The sequence below is a fragment of the Chelonoidis abingdonii genome, chromosome 2, assembly GCF_003597395.2.
Source record: "Chelonoidis abingdonii isolate Lonesome George chromosome 2, CheloAbing_2.0, whole genome shotgun sequence".
NCBI classification, from domain to species: domain Eukaryota; kingdom Metazoa; phylum Chordata; order Testudines; family Testudinidae; genus Chelonoidis; species Chelonoidis abingdonii.
This window is the reverse complement of record NC_133770.1, coordinates 74,345,156-74,360,286: the sequence shown is the minus strand read 5'-3', so window position 1 is coordinate 74,360,286 and position 15,131 is coordinate 74,345,156. Positions and strand designations below refer to the sequence as shown.

The 15,131-nt window shown below is 45.8% G+C and overlaps 1 protein-coding gene across 2 annotated transcripts in view; it reads right to left on the bottom strand.

The window, feature by feature from the left end:
- The window catches only part of LOC116825289 (ubiquitin-conjugating enzyme E2 E2), a 330,842-nt gene that overhangs the window by 24,243 nt on the left and 291,468 nt on the right, over positions 1-15,131 (bottom strand). The window lies entirely within an intron of this gene.

The window sequence follows — 15,131 nt, the reverse complement described above, 5'->3', positions numbered from 1 at the left end:
GACCAAAGAACCCTAAGCCGAAGGTTACGAGTGAGCACCTGAGCTGAGAGAATTACGCCCAACTAATTCTACATCTCCGTCGTCAGTATAGACAGTGAGGGCTGGGGCGGATAGAGCGGCATCCATGCCACACGCAGGGAGGGAGTTAGCCACCTCTAGGAGCCTAGGATGCTCAGGGAAATGGTGACTGATGGTGACATATGGCCCCTAACTCGCGGCACTACAGGCCGATACACACTTTGAGCCAAAACTTGGAACAGACAGAGGCAGAGCCTTAAGAGTGTTAGGGTTATTTCAAAGCTCATGCAAGAAGCCCGGGAGACCGAAGACAAGTGTGAGCCGAGGCTGAATGGGGAAAGTTTGCAGACCTCAGACATCCATGGCCATCGCCTGAAACGCGTGGCTGTGTAAGCACAGGATCCGGTAGTTCGAGTCCAGGACTAGCCCTAGAGAGTCTAATCTCTGCAGGGAACCAAGAGTGGATGTTCCGTAAGTGACCATCAGGAACTAGACATGTGAATAGGTCTTGACGAGCCCACACCTGAGTGCATTGTGTCCTTGGAGTCTCTTAGATAAGCCAATTGCCCAGATACGGAAACGCATATCCGACGTCGGCGGAGGTGGGTGGCGACTATACGGCCACACACTTGTTAATGGCCTGGGGGCTGTAGAAGGCCAAACAGCAAGGACACGTAACTGGAAGTACCGGAACGGTTGGCACTAGAAAGCAGAGGACAGGACTATCTCCAGTCGCGGAACGGGAAGAGGCAAATGTGAAGTACCGTCCTTCATATTGAGGCGGACATACCAGCCTCCAGGATCTAAAGGACAGGATAATGTTCCCACACGGAATGCCCGATCGCACGGAACTTCAACCTACATAACTGGTTGAAGTCCTCTAGGTGGCGGATCAGCTCTGGATCCATCCGTTACGAGTAGGGGATTAGGGAATAGTTTGCCCCCTTCGTCCATCGGCGTCTGCGCCTCTTGTAAGAAGGAATGCGCCGAGAGGAGTCCTGAAGAGGGACAGGGTTGGGAGAAAATTGGAGGTGGCAAACCCAAACTCCACCATGTGCAGGAGTACAAAGCGAACACTAGAGTTAACTGGGACGACTATGCCAAGTGGTTGGCTGAGGGACGGAAAAGCATGCGTTATAGAGTCGTGCGGAGGCCCGTATGCAAGCCGAGAGAGAGCTCATTGAGCGACCTTCGTTGGCCTCAGGCTTTGTAGACCTGGGGTTGATTCCACCGCAAAGAGGCTTCTACCAAACAAATGGGAAGTTGTGAAGGCCGGAGGTTTGAAACGCAAGCCATTAGATGCCCTACATGGTAAACGAGGCCTGAACAGAAGACTCTAGCCGCCTTTTCCCTTCCTCCAAAGGGCAGTGACTCTGGCCGGAGTCTTGATGGAGAAGCTCCATATATTATCCCCCGTTTAAATCCAGAGTTATGATTATAGGGGCTCAAAGCAGGCGGCTTATTTTTGCCAGGCAGGGCTATACACAGAGCCTTCCAAGAGAATACAACCCACTGACGGGCTGAAGTAGCGGTCATTCGCCTAGCCCCCTTCAAAATTTGCGGGAGCTGAGGCGCTGTTTGCGCACCATCAGCGTTCCCGTTTTTCTTGACAAACCTGAATGAACTAGTGCGGCAGCGAGGAAAAGGAAAGCGCACACACACCGAGTCAGCATAGGGCCACCCTCCAGTAAGAGGATCGGACATCGCTGGAACTTTCCGAAATAAATGGGTACGGCCCCTCCAGATGGGCACCGGTCGCAATATGAAATGTCCAATACCAGGGCATTCACCCTACCTCTGGGGACCATAATCCTCAGCAAGCTGGAGGGTCTGATTGAGAGTGCTAACCGCTCCCAATCAGGAGAGCCTGATAGGCGCTCTCAGTTTGATGAGCCACCACACCAGAATCGCGGTCCAATGAAAGCATAGAGCTGAATCCACACAGTGGGAAGACACTGAATGCGTGTCTGCGATGCCACATGGAGGTGCTGAAGACTGGGCAGAGAGTCTGACTCTACCGTAGACCCTGAGACCCAACTTGGGCACCTGGGCCCGTACGCCCACCTAGGTGCACTGTTACCTGGCGAACGAGATCCGGAACCTAGATTCTTGACCCAAGATGCCATGCTGGAGTCCGAAGCTGAGAAATCTCAAGAGTTGGGAGCGGACTACTAGAGTCACACACGATGGCCTGTAGCGTGCTGAGCCCCGAAAGGTGCGGGATTAAAATCGGAAGCCGATGCGGGATGACACCGACCTGTGCGGCCGAGTACGCGTGCTAACCCAGAGAAAACATGCACGTCGGGACTGCAAGTGGGTATTGGATAGCAGGAGTGCCCGACGCCTCCACTTGGAGCGTCTGCGGGACCCAGAAGTCATGAAGGGTGGCGACGCTCTGCTTTCGCACCCGACAGAGGATGGTCACATATCAAAGGAGGCTTCCGCCAAAGAGACTGTAGTAGCCGCACCGGTGGTGCCAGGGGTTTCAGGCACATCCACTCCGTACGGCAATCACAGAGATCAGCTCGGTACGTTGGAAATCTCTCCGGCTTTGGAGGGAACAGTAGCTCTTGACCACAAGTGTGTACCGGGGAGCTGTCAGGTTCTACCGGATTGAACAGACCTTGTGGGACCGGGATTGACGGTGCGACGTCGCCGGTGCAATATCAAGCAGGTATCGGTGCCGGTCCGGGCGATACCACGGCTTAGACAATTGGACCTCTGTCCGCCGTGCAGTTTGCAACGGGCGAGACAGTAGGAGCAGGAAGTCGACATACCCGGCGTGGCTGGGGTCAGTCAGGCCTGGATTCGAACGGCCTTGTGGGACTGGGGAAATTCGACGGTGCCGACATTGTCAGTGCCGCAGCAGTTCGGTGCCGGGCGATGAGTCTTAAGATGAGCTCTCTGGCTGTGGTGCCGTTAGCAAGGGAGGCAAGCAAGGAGCAGGAAGCTCAACCACGGCGCGTGCCGCGAGCGGTCAGGCACTGATTCACAACGGCCCTTGTGTACCGGATCCGACGGTGCCGACGTCTGTCGCTGTCCCCCCGGGCGATCCGACCCTTAAGGCGAGCTCTGCTGGCGCGGTGCAGTTGGCCATGGGAAGCAGCAGGAGCAGGAAGCTCAACCACGGCGCGTGCCGGGGAGCGGTCAGGACTGATTCAAACGGCCCTGTGGGATACAGGCAATCGACGGTGCCCGATGGTGTCGGTGCCCACACCGCGGCAAGTGTCAGTGCCGGGGATCCGACTTAGCGAGCTCTCTGCTGCGGTGCAGTTGCATGGAAGCAGCAGGAAGCAGGAAGGTCAACCACACACGCAGCCCATGCCGGGCGAGCTAGGCAGGCACTGGATTCGACGGCCTCCCTACGCGGACCGGAAATCAACGGTGCCCGGCGATCACCAGTGTCTCTGCAGGTGTTGGTGCCTGCGATCCGACGTAACGTAGCTCGGGTGGACGACTGCGGCTGCAGTTGGGCACAGAAAGCAGCAGGAGCAGGAGTCTCAAACAAGGGCGCGTGCCAGGGACGCTGTCGCGTGTCACTGCCAGGGGAGTCGTGGCTTTCTTCAACCCCAGAAGAGAGGGCGGTGCCAGAGTCGACGTGGTGCTTCATGGTACAGCTCGGGTGCCAGGCGGGGTCCGGTGCAAGCGAGGCCATTCATCACGCCGAGTAACCAGTGCTCGGTGCGAAGGTGGAGGGAGAAGAAAGTGCCGCTCAGTTTTGTTCTCCGGCCTGTAAACGCCTTGGGGGGGCCCCCCCAAAATGGGGCACTTAAAGCGTGAAAGACATCCCCAAGGCACCGTAAACAGGATAGTGGATCTCCTGTCAGCAAAAACCGGCCGGAGCCCAGCCAACGTTGGACCGTTAGAGAAAACACACGGATGCGAAAGCCGGGCATCCTAGGGCTGCTTCCAGCACCGATTGCGGGAGGGGCACTCCCTCGAACCTTCCGCTCCAAACTACATGTGTTAAACTAACTACTGCTAGCGAAGACACATAAGTATTACGAATACACATACATATATAAAAGGATTATACTATATATAATACACAAGAACTACGAGTAGCTAGGGAAGCAGAGGTCAGCTAAGCTGCGCTCAACTGTTCCAACGACCGACACGGGACGTAAGAAGGAACTGAGGAGCGGTTGGGTCGGCAGGGGTATATATCAGGCACCACAGTGGCGCCACTCCAGGGGGCGACCTGCCGGCCCACCGAGTGTTGCTAGGGTAAAAGTTTCTCCGACGAATGTGCACGCGGCGCGCGCACACCTAACTGGAATGGATATGAGCAAGCACTCGAAGAAGAATAGCAGCATTCTGATCCAGAAATGCTATGACCCAATCATAAAATTTCAGATTCATTGTGTGACTGGCATGTATCTCTAAGTGTATAGATTATGGACTACAGGTTTTAAGAATGCTTATTTCTTTGATTTATCATGGGGGATGAATCGCTAGGGATTTTTCATTTTTTTTTTAATCTATTCACATCCCCCTCCACCACCACTACTGAGCACTCTCTTTAGTTAAATCATCTTTTGGCACAATTTCCGTAACATCCTTTTCAGATGCAGATAGAATTTCTTTGAAATGATCCTCCATATACCATCATGAACAATATTTCATGGTGGAGAATTAAATGGGAAATGAGTCCTTGAAAAACGATCACTCAGGTTCAAATGCCAGGGGTGAACAGTAACAGACAAGCATCCAATGCCACACATTATGCCCAGTCACTTGATACAGGTGTTGTGGCCATTCTTGCTGTCGTGTCACAAACATTACTAGTTATTTGTTTTATGCTTGACTACCTCTATATCTTCCGAAGTAGTTTTCCTGATGAAATGCACTTGTATCTCCTGGAGAAGGAAAGGGGAGCATTTCAGAATCTCTCTTCTATAAACCTGATTGGTGCTTGACCATAAAATCTGGCAGCTGAAAATATGGTTGTATGACTGATTAGTTTTTATCTGCCCGTGATTCATGTTTGATACAGTAAGGTTGGGAGTAAATTACAGAAATGATATATTCTCAGTATCTTTAAAAAACAGGTGGCTCTGAGTCCAGGCTGACAATCTTCAGCCAGGACTAGTGGTATGAAAAAACATAGCAATAAAGAGAGACTAAAGGGCAGGTAGCCACTGGAGGGGGCAGAGAGATTTATTTGAAAATAAAATTAAAAAATAAATAGGCTAACACGAGGCAACTATTTTATACATCTTCTGCATAACTTCATATTGTTCAGGAAACTGTTTTTCCAAAGGTAGAAATATAATCCTCAATTGACTGAGGAAGCATACAATGGACAATATTTAGAAGATAAATTCTCTATAAGCATCTTTGGGAGGAATGCCTGATACTGTAGTGGATAGGCTAATACTTTTAAGTCCAAGGATCACAGAGCAGGTTTAGAAGATATGGGAGCAAAAACATTCATGTCCTGTCTACACTTGTAGAACTATCACTGAAACCACTGGTGTGTGGAGCTGTACCAGCGGGTAATTCTACAGTGAAAATCGTAGGAAAAATGGAAGAGTAGACAAGGTAAGCAAAACATATCTAATTTTATACTTGGTAAAATAGGCTTACTGAGATGATGGGATACGTATACATGAGAGAGGGAGTGGGAAGCTACCTATCCAAGAAACCATAAGTTGTGTCTTTGACATTCTGTCAAAAGGGCTGAGAGAAGAAAAGGAAAGCTAGGGGGAAAGAGAATGTGCACTCTGGAAATGTAAGACTGTTTCATTATTGCACCTAATCAAGGGAGTAAATATCGTTGTTTTTGCCAAGAATAAAATTATATATGTCATGCATACTGTTTATTTTGGTTTAATCTGATTTTTCTCCTTCTAGTCTTACTAACTGGTTTTACGCAGTGTAGTAATAGCTGTGTTAGCCCTATGATATTAGAGAGAAAAGGTGGGCGAGGTAATATTTTTTAGTGGACCAACTTCTGTTGTTGAGAGAGAGAAGCTTTAGAGCCACACAGAGCTCTTCTTCAGGTCTAGGAAAGGTACTCCCAGTGTCACAGCAAAATGCAAGATGAGTGACCCCTTACCATATGAGCTAACTACTTATGCTAAACAATCTGGTCCACCTTGCATTTAGCTGTGGCGCTGGGAGTGAGTTTCCCAGACCTGAACAAGAGCTTTGTGTGGCTTGAAAGTTTGTCTCTCTCACCAACAGTTGATCCAATAAAATACATTACCTCACCCGCCTTGTCTTTCTAAATATTGTTTTTCAATTAGACTACCTGTGTGCATGATTTTTTGGGGAATTTCAAGTAGACCATTTGGTGAGGTAAAACAACCTCTACCTCTAAGGGTATAGCTACACTGCAATCATGGGGTGTGACTGCGGCTGATGTAGACATACCTGAGCTAGGTTTGAACTAGCTAACTGGTGTACTGGAGCAATGTCGTTGCAGTGGCATGGGATTCAGTGCAGGCTGTACAAACCCCATGGAGTCCTGGGTAACTATTCAGGTGGCTAGCTGGTGCTGAAGGTTTGAGCATCACTGACTGGTACACAAACTAGCTAGATTAAAGCAAGTTTGGATGTGTCTATATGACCTTCAGTCACACCCTCTAAGCATAGTACCCTAAGAAGAGTGCCTGGAGCCTACTCTGCTTGGGATTCCTGGTCAAAATGGCAGAGATTAAGGAGTCCTGTCTGATAAAGATTGTTTGCAGGTCCAACTGATGCCCCAGAAACATCTTATGACCATGGATAAGAACTGAATTTAAGGTGCTCAAGGTGACAGAACTTCATTTTTGGTAACAGGTGGCCATTTCCCCGCAAGAGTCCCACCTTTTGCATTCACTGAAGAGACAAAGAACAGGAGCATTTTGAGGCCAAATTCTGACCTCAGTTACAGTGGTATAAATTAGGAGTAAGTCAATCAATTTTCATTTCAGATTTGGCCCTCTTATCTTCAGCATGAGCCCTAACTGAGTCAGAGCAGGTGTCCTGCTCCGAGCTCATTTTCTTTTCAAAGAAATTCTACCCACTACACAGCAATTGGTAGAGCCTCTGTTTTCACACATTCGTAGGTTTTTAAGGCCAGACGGGACCATTTAGATGATCTAGTCTGGCCACCTGCATAACACAGGATATAGAATTGCACCATTGATTCCTGCATCACTTATGGGATGTAATTCTCATTGAGAAACATCTTTTTTGTTACTATGTTGAAGTCAAGGGCAAATCTACAATATAAATGGCTTCATATGGTTTCTAGGAGACTGATAGAGGAAAGAGAGAGAATAGAATCACAGAAGTTACAGATGGCAAAGACCCAGCGGGTCATTTAGTCTGTCCTCCTGCCAGTACAGTACTGTTCCCTAATGTATATTTTTCCAGTTCTATGCTGTTTTAGCTAGTCAACTATTAAAAGGCCCAAGTGATGGGGTTTCCATTATACTGTTTGGGATACTTTTTAAAGTCTAACAGAAATTACTATCAGGAAATATTTTCTTGTTAATAAGCTTAAATAGCACAAATATATACCTTATCAGCTTTAAAGAGCACTTGTTTTCCATCTGGTAGCAGCCCATTCACAGGCCCTCCCTTGCAGAAACATAAATAATTTGGGTGGGGGAGGAGTTTATATACCAAGGTTAGTACTACACAAAGGATGTACACTTATTATCCTTTAGGCCTGGCTCAGGAACTTCCTCTCACACAAGGCCTCCAGAATGGTCTCTTTGTGGGGAGAAGGGTCACAGGACCAGGATGGCTAAGCTCAGCCCTGTGCTCCCCTTGCAGATTCCAGCTTAAGAGAGCTAGGTAGAACATCAGCCAGAATTTGAACAGATTGTAAGAACATATGAGACGCATGGTGAAAAGCTGAGAAAAACCTGCAGCTTAATTTGAGGGACCAACCTGGAAAAAGAACTCTGAAGAAACAATTTGCCTCATATGCCTCAAGTCAAAATAATCAAAGGCAGCTGCTTTTATTTAAAACTGGATAGGGCAATGATAAAGCCATAATTCTAAATTTGGGATGGTCTTGTTTTGCTATTTGTTCTTTTGCCACGCTGCTGAAGCTGGCCAGTGTATATCATTTTTAAGAAAGCTAGAAAACTCTGGGAACTGTCACCAGTTAACCTAAACATTCCATAAAATCTATCCAGGGCCATTCCTAAAGCAAACTGTCTTTAGCAGAGAAAAGGCACCACTATAAGTTTCAACTGTTTAAAGGCTGTAGAAAGTGTGTGTGTGTGTATTGGGGTGGGGGTGGCCAGTATATTTAAAGCCAAATGTTTGTTTTAACACCAGTACTACAGTAAATGCAGAACTGTTTGTTGAACACACTGAGTTTAATCGTAAGTGTTATTTAAATAACAGTGTACTTAAGAATGCAATATATTCCATTCTGTGGATATGCCCTCCTATTAAGCATTATGCACATGGGCTGTGCCACAAATAGCTCCGAATCACAGTTCCATTTTGTACCCATAATGTTTTATCTTAATATAGCAGTCCATCCTTAAACTGGACACACTTAACCTATATGTATTATGCTGTTCACATAAATGTCTCATCCTCCAGCTACTGCACCTGAAGTCCTCACATGAATTTAAAGACCTGGCTGCTCAGAAATCAGGGATACCAGAGCAGCAAATGGCAAATAAATGGCATTAGTTGATGCTGTATGATGGCTGAAAAAATTAATCAAAATATTGAATTGTGTCAAATTAGTCATGCCACAGAACAAACTAGAAACACTTGCAAAGATGTAGATCACTTCTAAAGGTAAAATCAGAACCACTCAGGAACACAGGTTTCTGGAATGTTACTTAAGAAAGCAGTGGATTGGATAGCCAGATGATTTATAGCCATGACTGTAAGCTTCGTGCATCTGACAGCTGGTTATGAGGTTTTCAGAAGCGCTACTGAAATCTCGTGGTGAAAATGCTGGAGGACCAAGCCCAGCTGATATTGATGTAGCAAGTTTATTTTCAGAAACTTCAAGAATAATGGAATTGTGAGATTTGTACGGTAAGCAAGGGTAAATAGCTTACGAAGTGGAAGAAGCATTAAAGATGGCTGAACTAATCAGAGGTATGGAGTTTGTTCGTGGCCAATTAGAAGGATAAGATCTGGGGTTATGTAAAGACCCAGAACTAGAAACTGGACTTGTCTTTGCAAAATACAAAAAGGAAAGGCGGGTGCGGGGACATTATAGGTATTTTTCCTCATAACAAAATTTAAACTCTTTATTTTGCCAACTCCCTTCCCATGTGTAAAAACAAGACTGAGGAAAAACATAACCGTCTAAAAATATTGATGAAAATCTTGGGCAAACTCCTCAGCAGAAACTATGCAATTTATATGAGCTGGTGATCTGGCCCTTGTGTTTACTGGGAAATGCTGAATACCAGATTAAAAGAGGATTAAGTGCAGAAACACTGATAAATCATCACTTGTATTCTGGGGAAGGAGTTTTTACTATCTCAACCACCTTTTAATAAAAGTTTTCTTTCGGGTTCATGCAGCTATCTTAATGAGAAAATATTGCATACAGTAAGGAGGGGGTTCATAAAATATCAACCAATTCTCAGCAGGAGAATCCACCTTAGACAAGTCCAAATGTGGTATAGCTGCATCATTTGTGAAACTACACTGTAATTAAGGTCCTGCTGTCAGTAACTGACAGACAAAATGCAGGACACAACTGTAAATGATCAAAGTGAATTTTGAAAAACAAGATGGTAGTTTAAGATAAATTTTGGCATTTGATTCTAATTACTCTATGTGCTATTTTTAAATAAAATTTATAGTCTTTAATGCCAACTAAATGTTTTAGAAACAAAAAGAATTAAAATAACTGAGTTATTCTATGCAACTGCAGTAAGGTTGTTTCATTGTAAATTTCATAAGGATTCATCATGTGTAGTGTAAGGGCCATATTCCCCTAGTACTTGGAGTTACAAATGCTGATTGAGAGGAGAATGGACTCCTTATTTTGCATTTGTGGGATCTATCAATTATTCTCAATTTAAAATCCTTTAAGATAAACATGGTTCAGCAGATCACATTGATTCTGCTAGGACTAGTGTAAAAATCGTATTTTCACACCTCCCTAAATATGAATTTTCCCTTGATGCAAAGATCACCGCACATTTAAGGTTTGTAACTGTGTATTTCTCACATCTTTTATGGCAGTAGCTCTCAAACTTTTGGTACTGGTGACCCCTTTCACATAGCAAGCCTCTGAGTGTGACCGCCCTTATAAATTAGAAACACTTTTTAATATATTTAACACCATTATAAATGCTGGAGGAAAAGCAGGTTTTGAAGTGGAGACTGAAAATTCGCAACCCCCTCCATCTAATAACCTCGCAACTCCCTGAGGGGTCTCGATCCCAGTTTGAGAACCCCTGTTTTATGTATGCTAGCTTTTTTTTAAAAAGAAGTGTATTGCTTTTTTTCTTTATTATTTTGAAGAGACTGATTTTTAAACCTCCTCAAAAGACAGTATTAAGGTATACTTAAGATCAGTAATACTAGCATCCCAGAATCCTGTGGCACCTTATAGATTAACAGACGTATTGGAGCATAAGCTTTATGGGTGAATACCCACTTCGTCAGATGCATGTAGTGGAAATTTCCAGAGGCAGGAATAAATTTGCAGGCCAGAATCAGTCTAGAGATAACGAGGTTAGTTCAATTAGGGAGGATGAGGCCCTCTTCTAGCAGTTGAGGTGTGAACACCTAGGGAGGAGAAAATGCTTTTGTAGTTGGCTAGCCATTCACAGTCTTTGTTTAATCCTGAGCTGATGGTGTCACATTTGCAAATGAATTGAAACTCAGCAGTTTCTCTTTGAAGTCTGGTCCTGAAGTTTTTTTGCTGCAGGATGGTTACCTTTAAATCTACTATTGTGTGTCCAGGGAGACTGAAGTGTTCTCCTATAGGTTTTTGTATATTGCCATTCCTAATATCTGACTTGCGTTCATTTATCCTGGAAGCCTACTTTTGCCATCTTAGACTTAAAGAACACCCCCAAGACAACACTGAACAGCGCACCAACAGACGGACACCCCCACCCACAGCACAAGAAGAACTCCATATGGACCTCCCCCCCGACCCTGAGGGTCGAAATGACAGTCTGGACCCACACACAGAATGCTTCCACCGACATGCACAGGCAGAAACCATGGAAAAACAACATCGCCCGCCCCACAACCCAAGTCGTGCAGAATGAAGTGCCACCCACAGCCTCAGAAACAACCACGACACCACAATCAAAGAGGCTGACAAAGGAGGCACTGCCGTCACCACAAACAGGTCTGACCACCAAAAGGAGGCTGCCAGACAACTCTCCAACACCAAACTCCACAGGCCACCCTCCTCAGATCCCACCGAGGAATACACCAAGAAACAGCAGCACTCCCCACACCAACACAGGAACAAATCAACACACCCTCAGAGCTCCAACTGGGGCCACTTTGTCCACCACCCAAGATCCACAAACCTCGAAACGCCCCAGAACCAGCACTCCCACCAAAGGACCGCCCAGACATGCGGATTCTCCACCCTGACCCCATGCCGCCAGCACCCCAGCCACCTCCGCAGCACCACCGATCCCCCAAGAAAACCACAATGCACCAGCGATCCTCCAGAAAACACCATCCCAGCCACCATGGATGTGGAGGCCCTCCAAACAAACATCCCACACACAGATGGAACACCAGACGCCAGGAACAGCATCCCCGATGATGCCACAGCACAACCGTCCACCGAGCTCCGTGACCCCATCCCCACACACAACTATGCCAAACCTGGCAACAATATACGCCTCCAGACCAGCAGCACTGCCACGGGCACCTGCATGGTCTCCTCCCATGCCAACACCCTCATGGCTGACCTGGATCAACGTTCCCCCAGCTCCTGTCCACCCATGCCCCCCCCCATGCCACACTGACGACATCCCCACCACCCAGACCCACGGGAAGGAGACCCTGGAAGAACTCCACCACGACCCCAACAGCCACACCCCACCATCAATCCCAGCCCGGACCAATCCATACAGGAGGCCCACCTCCCAGACACCACAGCACAAACAAGTGATGGCCACGCCACCACCCCCCCACACTGAAAACCCACCGACCACCACGTCCACCCCCATGCCTCCAGCCTCCAGCCCGGACACACCACGTGACTCACTATCCAAAGCCAAGCCCCGAGGCACAACGGCACCCTCTCCAACCCCTCAGACAGAGACCAACACCCACAAGATCCCCACCAAGCACCCCCAAAACCACAATACCCACACAAGGAAACAAATCAACACAGCCAGACCTGCACCCAGAAGCCTCCTGCTGCAAGACAAGCCCAAGAGAGAAACCAATAGAACTCCACCGGCCACCACCCACAGTCCCCAGCCAAAACCTCTCCAACGCACCACCAGCGATCCACAACCCATCCCGCCCACAGACAACCTGCCAACCCCAAGTACACTCTCACTAGCAACCTCACATTGCACCACAGCAACTCCAACCCAGGAACCAACCCACGCAACAAACCTCAAAGCCAACTCTGCCCACACATCCACACCAGCGACACCACCACAGGACCCAAACAGATCATCCACAACACCACTGGTCCACCCACCTGCACGTCCACCAATGCAATACATGCCACCACGTGCCAGCAACACCCTTCCACCACGCACATTGGCCAAACTGGACAGCCCCCATGCAAAAGGACAAACGGACACAAGTCAGACACCAGGAATGGTGACACACAAAAACCTGCAGGAGAACACCCCAATCTCCTCAGACACACAACAACAGATTCAAAGGTAGCCATCCCGCAGCAAAAAAAAAAAAAAAGGACCAGACTCCAAAGAGAAACCGCCGAGCCCCAGCCCACCCGCAAACTTGACAGCACCAGCCCAGGACTAAACAAAGACTGCGAATGGCCAGTCAACCACAAAAGGAGTCTCTCCTCTCCTGGTGCCCACACCCCAAATGCCAGAAGAAATGGACACAAGTCAGATATTAGGAATGGCAAGTGGGTATTCACCCATGAAAGCTTATGCTCTAATACGTCTGTTAGTCTATAAGGTGCCACAGGACTCTCTGTCGCTTTTTACAGATCCAGACTAACACGGCTACCCCTCTGATGCTAGTATCCCAGTTCAACAGTTTACCCTGAAGGTAATGAGACTTGCAGAATCTGAGGGCAGAATCTGACCATTAATGACTAGTGTTCACTGTGACCCTTTTTTATTTATATCTCACAAAGTCTCTTGAGCTTTAAATCTGAAATCCTTGTTGATTTGGGTTTGATTAGCCCATTAATTAGGTCTCATTTAATAAACTAATTACAGGCCCTCATTGTGACTAAAGTTAAGTCTCTCAGCTTGTCTTAAATAAAGATAAAGCCAAAGTATAAAAGGTACAGACAAGGACTACAAAAATACTTAGAGGCACTAGTGGATCTTTCCCAAAGAATGAATGATTAAAGATTAGGATCATTTATTCTGTAAAGGAGAAGAAAATATATGATCGATATAAAATAATGAATGATATAGAAAAATACCAGTGAGATGCTCCTAGTTATCTTTTCCCATAATAACAGGACACACAAAATAAAAGCTACAAATTTAAAAATAAAAATAAAAATTGTTTTACAATAATTAAGCACGTGGAATTCACTATCTTGTTACAGGATACTATTGAGACAACCAATTTAGGAAGATTAAAAAAAGAGTTACAAACACAAGTCATTGTAATGTAAGTTCAATTTTCAAGGGCTAATAGTGCTCATGCTTCAAGACAAGAACTGATCACTAGTTAGTGGTCAGGAAGGAAATTCTTCTTGTGAATTACATGAGTAAATGACTTCAGGGAATTTAACACCTTTCACGGAATCTCCCGGCACTAGGCAATCTTGAAGACAACATATCTGACTAGTGGAATATTAACTTGTTTCAGTATGAGAACTTCTATGTTCATTAATATTATTTAAACTTACGTTTTTGCTGTAAAATTGTGAATATTTTGGGTAAGTGCATGTGTGACTCAGTTTGGAATTGTATCTAATTACTACAGTATGTTTAAGACACTACAGAATACACATTACCTTAACAATGTAATCTGTGCCACTTGCTTTACTCTTTAAATTATATAACACCCACTGAATGTATTCTTATGTAAATAACTCCAGACAGTTTTCAGAATAAAATTATTAGAGCAGTCCTCATTCTTCTGAATACTTATTTTCTGTAAGTATCATTTTAACCTAAGTATTTCCATGCAACCTTCTTATGGCTCTGTTGATTTTTTTCATGATAGTCTAATGACTGTTTAAAAGTATATACCTGCATGGATGAATGCTCACATTTCTTGGTATTACTACCGTGCTAACTTGCACACATCAGGTGTTCTCCATGCGCAACTTGACGGTGTACAAAGATTTAGGTCTACATAAACACACCACCCTTCCCCCACACAATTAAGAGCTACAGCTATTCCAAGCCAGTTACTGTAGAGACTACAAGAAACATCAGAGTATTAAGTCCTTTCCCTGAGACCTATGAACTATTTTCTATTTAATGAATGCTTTCCCTGTTGCTATAACGATTCCTACAATCATGGACTCATGCTGAGGGAGAGTTAGTCTGTTGAACTGAAACAAAATCTCTAACATTTTTATATGCTCTTAATGGAAAAGTAAATTCACTCTCTTCATTACCAATCTGTGTATAATTATCAATATAGGACGCTGTCGTTTAGGCCCCAATCCTGCAAACATTTACACATGTGCATAAATTTACATGCTAATCACATACACTAAGGTAAGTACATATAGATCTACTCACATGCGTAAAGTTATGCAGATACGTAATGGCCAGATTTTTCAAGATATTTAGTTACCTACAGATGCAGATAAGCACCTAGATGCTTTTGAAGCTGGACCTAATTCCCATTATTTTAAATGGGAGTTAGGCTCCTGGTGCTTTGGAAAATCCCACTAGATGCCTAACTAACATTAAAAATTTGGCCCTGAAGATACGTCTACACTGCAGTTAAACACTCGGGCTTGCCAGGCTCGGGCTATGGGGCTGTTTAATTGAGGAACAGGCATTTGGGCTTAG